The sequence below is a fragment of the Haplochromis burtoni genome, unplaced genomic scaffold (genome assembly GCF_018398535.1).
Source record: "Haplochromis burtoni strain Fernald_Lab_line unplaced genomic scaffold, NCSU_Asbu1 Contig_176, whole genome shotgun sequence".
In the NCBI taxonomy this organism is placed as follows: domain Eukaryota; kingdom Metazoa; phylum Chordata; class Actinopteri; order Cichliformes; family Cichlidae; genus Haplochromis; species Haplochromis burtoni.
In genome coordinates, this window is record NW_024582537.1 from 355,922 (window position 1) to 363,560 (window position 7,639).

Consider the following 7,639-nt stretch of genomic DNA (forward strand, 5'->3'; position numbering starts at 1 on the left):
AATAAATAGAAGTCAAGCCTATCTCCTTTTGCACCTCTGCATCACTTTTACTTATAGAGAATGAAACAATAAAACAATGGGCTTTATCAAAACGAGACAACCACAAAAGTATAAATGGAGGAACAGACAGAATGACTTCATTCTAATGTCTTTAGCCCCTCTGTCAAAACAAGCTATTAGCTCCTCCCCTTATAAGGTCAGGCTCACTTAAAGACAACTATCGTCTGATTCGCTGCCCCTCTTAAAGTGTCACTCTCTCTCTCTGTATGAATATTATATATACACATTTTAGTTTTTGTTTATGTCTAATATGAAAATCCAACCTTTGAACTTCAAAGACACGAAATGCTGAATAAGTCAACCTTTTCATTTGTGCAGTGGCAGTGTTAAAAAATTTCTTTAAATCATTTACTTTTGTTTACTGCCTTCCTTTTTAAATTACATTACAGCCTTTTAAAATTATTCAAATCACTCTGACATCTGTGTGCCTCTGGAAGTCACAATATTTACATGAATATTACGTGTTCTGTGGGTTTAGCCCTCAGACCAGTGATGAGCTAAATATCTGAAACTTTGACCTTGTGCAAGATGCTCACCCACTGCTGCGACAGTGTATATACGACCAAAAGTAAGGAAATGGCAGAATAAGATTCACTTTGATCCAGGATATTGCTTGGTACAAACAGCAGCTAGGTGCTCTCAGAAGTTGTTTGCGTCACTGAGACAGCTTGTTCTTTAATTTTATCTCAGTCTGAAGCCTCTGAGTAATAAACAGGAAGCTAACGCCCGTCCTACTGACACCAAACATCTCGATATAAACTAACCTTTTTGTATGTGACACTTTGCAGTGAAGGCCACTAAAGTGCTGAGATTCTCAGTGTGTTATTTATAGACATTTAGTAGCCTGTGCCAACCTGTTGCTCGGTGCATTCTCATATGCCATAGGGGTGATAATTACAGTTATGCAACACTTTACATGTTCATAAGGAACAATGAATGTGTGTCTGAAGGCCTCAAGTTCCCATTAACTCTCTCTATGAAACTATGCGTACTTCATTACCAGCTGCTTATGTTCCCACTGTGTGGTCCAGAAACAAACACCCCACGTTAAACTAGATGAGCAGGACTTCATATTTTTCAGTCTGACTGAAGCAGTCTGTTTGTCCCATGAATATCGCTTCACACTGAGAACATTTAAACACTCTTGCCATGTTTTTAAATTAGCTTTGTGTAACTTCAACATACCGTTGTTATTAATGACACCTGCAGTGAACTGCAGTTCGCGTTCTCTTACATATGTGAATGCCCTCTCCACACGACCATCAGCCCAAACAGGGATGAGACATGCACAGACTGCTCTGCACTGTTATTTCATAATGCTGTATGCCATGCACAGTGTGCAACATTGTTGGTTTATAACAACGCTTTTAGTGTTTTGGGCATTTAATATATTTGTGAGTATTATTTTTTTTCTATAGAATCAAACCAAACAGACGTAGCTTCAGGTCTTTTCCCAAAATGTTTGAATCTCTCAGACAAACACAGTAAAAAGTGTTCTTTTAGCTTCTGTGCATTTAGTGCATATGCTTGGAAAATGTTTAGTATAAAAGAGCTAACTTGTACAGAGCGCATTTAACTATGATAGCTTTTAAATAAAATCAGATTAGAGTTTCTTCCAAGCAAACACGTTGCAGAAAAATCTGCAGGAGCAATAGTAAAACTTAGACTGCACTACTCCTGCTATGTTCACTACAAAGGACCGGAATCTTCAGAATTGCGTGATGAACTAACTTGTTATGCAACAAGTCAGAGAAACCTCAGGAGTAAACAGAGTATGACAACTTGCCCTGAGTCAAGGCTGTAGTTTATAATAGTCTTAAAGTACTTACTTTTTTAAAAATCTGTCTAATTAGCTGGTAAAACGAGTTTTTACTCATCTGTTTTACAGTTGAATATAGAAAGTGTGATAGCATAAGCTAAATTAGTAGCCCCAAAGTTTAAGACTTAATTAAAGAATTATTATGTGAAAAACCTGGGAGCTTCTGTCCATTTGTCCTCTATTTCATGTTTGGAAACACATACAGTAACGATGTGCATTCACAGAAACTCATACAAACCCCAGGTAAATTAGCTTGTTGATTGTGTCGCTTTCCTTCCTATCGAGAAGCTTGGAAAACACACAAGACAAACATCAAACAATGGGAAAGTAGGAAGCAGTTTCTCACTCTTTACACATGGTAAAATCACTCTACACACCCGGACGTGCTAAAAATATCACTTTACAAAGGGCTGGCGTACAATATTAATTAACAAACAGGAAGAACCTGCCATAAACAGACATTTCAGTGATTGAGAGGAAACTAAATTTTGTTTTAATGTCCTCACAAAAATACTTCAGCTGCAAATTTAATTATTTGTTGCACTCAAAAAAATGAAATTGGGTGGTTGTTACATGCATAAGATCCAAACTTGTAATTTGAACTAAATAATTCCATGTTTCTATGGTGAACGTAATTAAATCATGTAGCATCTGCATGAAATTCAGCAACTTAATTTGTTCTTGTTGAGATGACATCATACAATCTAGTAAGAGTGGCTGGATCCAGGCAACTAACCGCTCTTACTAGATACAGTTTTTTGTTTTACGCCGGTTTTTCCCGAAGTCGCAGAAGTATGACGTCACAACATTCTGATTGGTCACTTGCAATGTTGATCCTGGAACAACATTATGATGATCTGGGATCAACACCAACACGAGGATATCAGATCGTGCACGTTCCTCGACTGTGCTGGGTTCGCTATATGGTTTGGACCCAAAGATACTTTAATAAGTTCATGTTTTATTTATTGTAATGTTTTATTTCTGTATTTGTACGTTATATTTACTTACTAATTCTCTGTTTGTTTACAGGGAAAGCAATGACTGCTGTTAATTTTAGGATGGTCAGTGTAGTTGGATTGTTTTGAGTCATGTTAGTAGTTGTGCTCACTGTAGGCTTTTATTTTGACCTTGTCCTCTCCTCCTGTGTTTGGTGGTTGTCCCCAGTCACGGGTACCGACACCATACTGGTAGTTTTTGGATGATATCATTTCTTTTTTCTCATCCTTTTGTAGTAAAGATTTTAATGACATGCCATTTATTGCACCTGAAGAACACTGACAGATGTGTCTCATGCATCTTCTTACATTTGTTACAGTCTGTAAAAGATGATATTACACTGCTCAAAAATGCTGCCAATATAATGAAGCAACATCTTGTTTAGGTTTATCCACTAAAAATTACTTTGTTAAGTAAAATGACTAAAGGTTTACACAGTAAACTATTACAACTAGAAACTATTCTGTGGGGTTTTGGCACTAAACTACTAGCTTATAAATCTAGAATCTCACTGCGACTACGCCAAAGGAATGGAGGACTGGACATTTTCCATCCATCCACGCATGCACCTATAGTTACCCTGGGAGCTTATCCGGAGGCCCGGTTTCATGGGGGCAGCAGTTTAAGCAGAAAACCTTCCTCCTCCGGATACCTCCTCCAGCTCATCCCGAGGGACACCAAGGTCTTCATAGGTCAGCTGAGAGATATAATCTCTCCAGCATGTCTTGGGTCTGCTACAGGGCCTCCTCCATTCTAGTCAGATGCCTGAACCACCTCAAATAACCTCCCTTGTATCTGTGATTTCATTCCTTCAGTCACTACTGTTTATAAAAGCATAAAACAATATCACAGTCCATTTTTTTGATGTCATGCTGAGTGGCAGTCTGTTAAAGCAGCTCTTTTTGTAGTTATCTACTTATTTAGTTTAAAATTTTGACTTTATTGCCGGAAAAGGCTGATTTTTCTTGCTTGTTGCGATTTTGTTTATTTTTACAAGTGTACCGGTGCTTTTTCGTCATATTACATTGTTGACAACACCAGCTGATCGTGCTCACTGTTTTGCCTCCTGAGTGAGGGCTGTAATCCTGGAGGACCTAAAGAGGAAATGACAGGGTTTCATTGCACTGGAGCTGTTCAAGCAATCATCGTAGCGGATGTTTCAAAAATAATATCAATAAACTCGGTGAGCTGATTAGGATGAGTGGCGCTTGATGCCCTCGATGTAACGTTGCAATGCGACACAGTCACACTTCCCAATCCTCTGACAGTACCTGGCTTTAGAACACTGACAGAGATGTTAACCTGGACAATAGGAAGAAATGTGGAAAACTGATGTGACCCCAGATGACATTCTGTCAAGAGGTAGGTTCTATGTTCTGAATATTGAGCTACTAAATTTGGGTATGCATCCACATCGTTCACCGTTGTTGCTGTTTGAATCGACGCTGTTTGGATTCCTCCATCAGGTGACAAAAAGCACTTCCAAATAACTGTAACTGCTGTGGATAATCAAGAGACGCTAACCACTCTCTGTACTGCTTACTGTGCAGCTGAATATTCTCTCTAACATTTTCTCATCTTACCTACGATGATTTTTAGGACCCTTATTGAGTAACTTGAGTTTTTTGAATCGCTTCTTCTATAAGATCCCAACTTTAGGAATAAAGTATTTCATTTTCTTCTATTTAAAGGAAATAACCGTTGACTGTGAATTGATTACACAGGAGGGTGAGCTTTGTGCCTAAAGGATATTTTTGTAATGAGGAAGAAGTACACACAGTGCCAGCTAATCCAACTTTGAACTCAAAGTTTCATTTTTGCTTCCACAAAGAAGGTTCTTTCACTTTCTATTTGCAAATCTGACAGACTATTTGTGCGATAGCTTGAGAGATCAGAGAAAAGAAATAACAGTTGAATGGCGTACTTTAGCTGTTATTGTGCACTTTAAAACTAACATTTGTCTGTAAATACAGAAACCATTTTTATTTTTTAAATGTCAAAACAGATCTACAAAGATTGTCTCCTCCAAATGAAACATTGTTTTAATTCACCCACAGTGGATGTTGTTTTATCTGATGTGGCGCTTCTGCTTGTCTTATCTGGGTTGACGGAAAATCTGGAAGTCCCCCATATCCCAAAGCTCTTTTCACCACAAACCAACAAGATGGCCTTCAGCATCTGTTCATGTTTGGCTTTCATACAACTGCAGCCAAAAGGGACCAATCGGGCAACATTTACAAAAGATTTATCAGATTTAATTTACGAGATAAGTATTGACGTCAATATCAGAGGACTTTGTTTCTCCCTATTTTTCTCACGGCATGTGAAAATACTCAGTGTTTACTCCTTAACAAATGGATATATGATGTGTTTCATTCACATGGCCAAAATTCCAAAACACAATTTGTGTGATAAGACTGATAAGATTATATATTTTTTTCTAATCATGATTAAATGTTGTTGATGCTTTGTTTTGTGTTTTTTACAAAATCACTGCTTTGGAAAGTTCTTCCAAAAGGGTCACAGTGACAGGGCTCTTTGTGCGAGCAGGCAGAGATGAGGATCCAAATGCAGGACTCTGAGACAGAATTGTAACTGAAAACCTCAGCTTTATTGCTGGCATGAAACAAGAACACACAATTCTGAGGGTACAACGTGACACTAATACAAAGAAACACTAAATACACTGAGGAAGTCATCAAGGAATTACAGACAGAAGGGGAACACAGCTGGAAGGAATGAGACCTAACGAGACAGGGGGAACAAAGCTAGAAACACTGACATCAGACATGAACAGGAACCTTCAAAGTAAAACAGGAAACAAGACACACTTAACTAAGACATGGACTAGACAGGGTGAGACAGACTAGACACTGAACTAAACCTGCAATAATAACAAAATACAACCAGAACATTAATCATAATACAGAAATATATCAGATTACCTAAAACATAGATTTATTATAATACTCAACAAAGCACCAGAGAAACAGAAAACAATCCATCATTCAAAAATAAACCAAAACATAAGAAACTCAAAATGCTGGGTCAAAATGACTCAGAACCGTGACACACAGTAGCCCAAAAAACACAATCTCTCTTTCAGGATGTAAGTATCTTCCTGTGGGCCTTATCCTGTAACACCTCATCTAGGAGACATTCAGGAGATATCCTGGTCAGTTGCCTAAATTTTCTCAGCTGTCTACTTTCAGTGTGGAGGAGTCGTGGCTCTTCGCTGAGCCTCTCCTGAATGATTAAGCTCCTCAACACATTTCTAAGGGAGAGTCAAGACACCCTAAAGAGGAAGTTCATTTCTGTTTGTATGTCCAATCTAATTCATTACAAAGCCAGAACAAAAAATTCAATGCACTCATCAAAAAGACAACAAACAACCTGGGACAACGACAGAAACTTGCAAAAGCTAAATCACCCAAGGAAGACTCAAACTTGCCACTCAAACTTGCCACTTGCTGATGAAAACACTAGTCAGGCAGTGAAACACACAATGAGACTTAATTTATTCCAGATATACATAAATAACATAAAAGTGTGTATATTTAAAAAAAAAAAAAATGAAATGATTGTTATATAATTATTAAATGCAGCCTGACTGGACCTTCTTTATTTGTGCAAACAACATTAACCTCTTTTCTAATTTTTGTTTGTTTTTTGCAGCAGTCAGTTGTAGGTTCCCTACTTTGAAGCACCTTGAGCTGAGTGTTTTTGCGATTTAGTGCTATATAAATAAAACTGCACTGAATTGAACTGAAACTGTTTCAACCATGTATGCAGGAAAGTTGTGCAAAAGCATTACGTTTAAAAAAAAAAAAAAAAGCTGAATCTGCAGATGCTCTGTCAGGTGCACAGATCAGATGACACAGTTCAGCGTGTTAAATGAGGTTCTCCTGTGACCTCGTGCGACCTGTCCAGGGTTTAACTTGTCTTTCATCCTGTGACAGCTGGGCTCTAGCTTGGAAAGCTAGCTAGCTTATCTCAGTAACTGGAAAACTGGAAAATCCAACCATGTGAAAAGCACAGGAATGTAAAATAAGACACCAACAGTAAAAAAAAAAAAAATTACAGTGCACAGGTCCAGTTTAATTTTCCAATTAACTCCCAGTGACTGGCAAACAGCTAGCAGCTACGATGCCTGTTTCCATCAAAGATTTAAAATTTAAGCCTTAAAACAATTTAAACAGGTGAGTTAATGAGTCAGACCAGCACGTTGGTTAGCGCGGTTGCCTCACAGCACGGAGATCCTGGGTTTGAATCCTCCATCTATCCATTCCATATGGAGTTTTCATGTTCTCCCTGTGTCTGTGTGGGTTGTCTCCAGGTACTCCAGCTTCCAAACAAGCAATTACTAGGCTTAGGTTTACTGGTGATTCCCAGCCACCTCAACCGACTCCTCTCAGTGAGACTATATTATATATGTTGACTACTATATAGACTATATTCTCAGCAGCAGCAGCACCACTCTATTCCTGCTGTGTCACGAGAGCATCAATTCCACCTCCTGGGTTTAGCACCAGAACAAGCACCAGTAACTTTGTAACTGCAGTTTTGTGCTGCAGGCTTAGCATGGGAGGTGTGGAATATGGTCCATTCAGACTCAATGTCCCCAGCTTTTCTCAGGGAATCAGAATCAGAATCACCTGCACCCCTGCTACCTGATCCAACTCACCACCAGGTGATGATTTGCTGACACTAGAGTTCCTGTAGATGGAGCACCCACACTGTGTAGCTCCTTCCGGCTAAGCC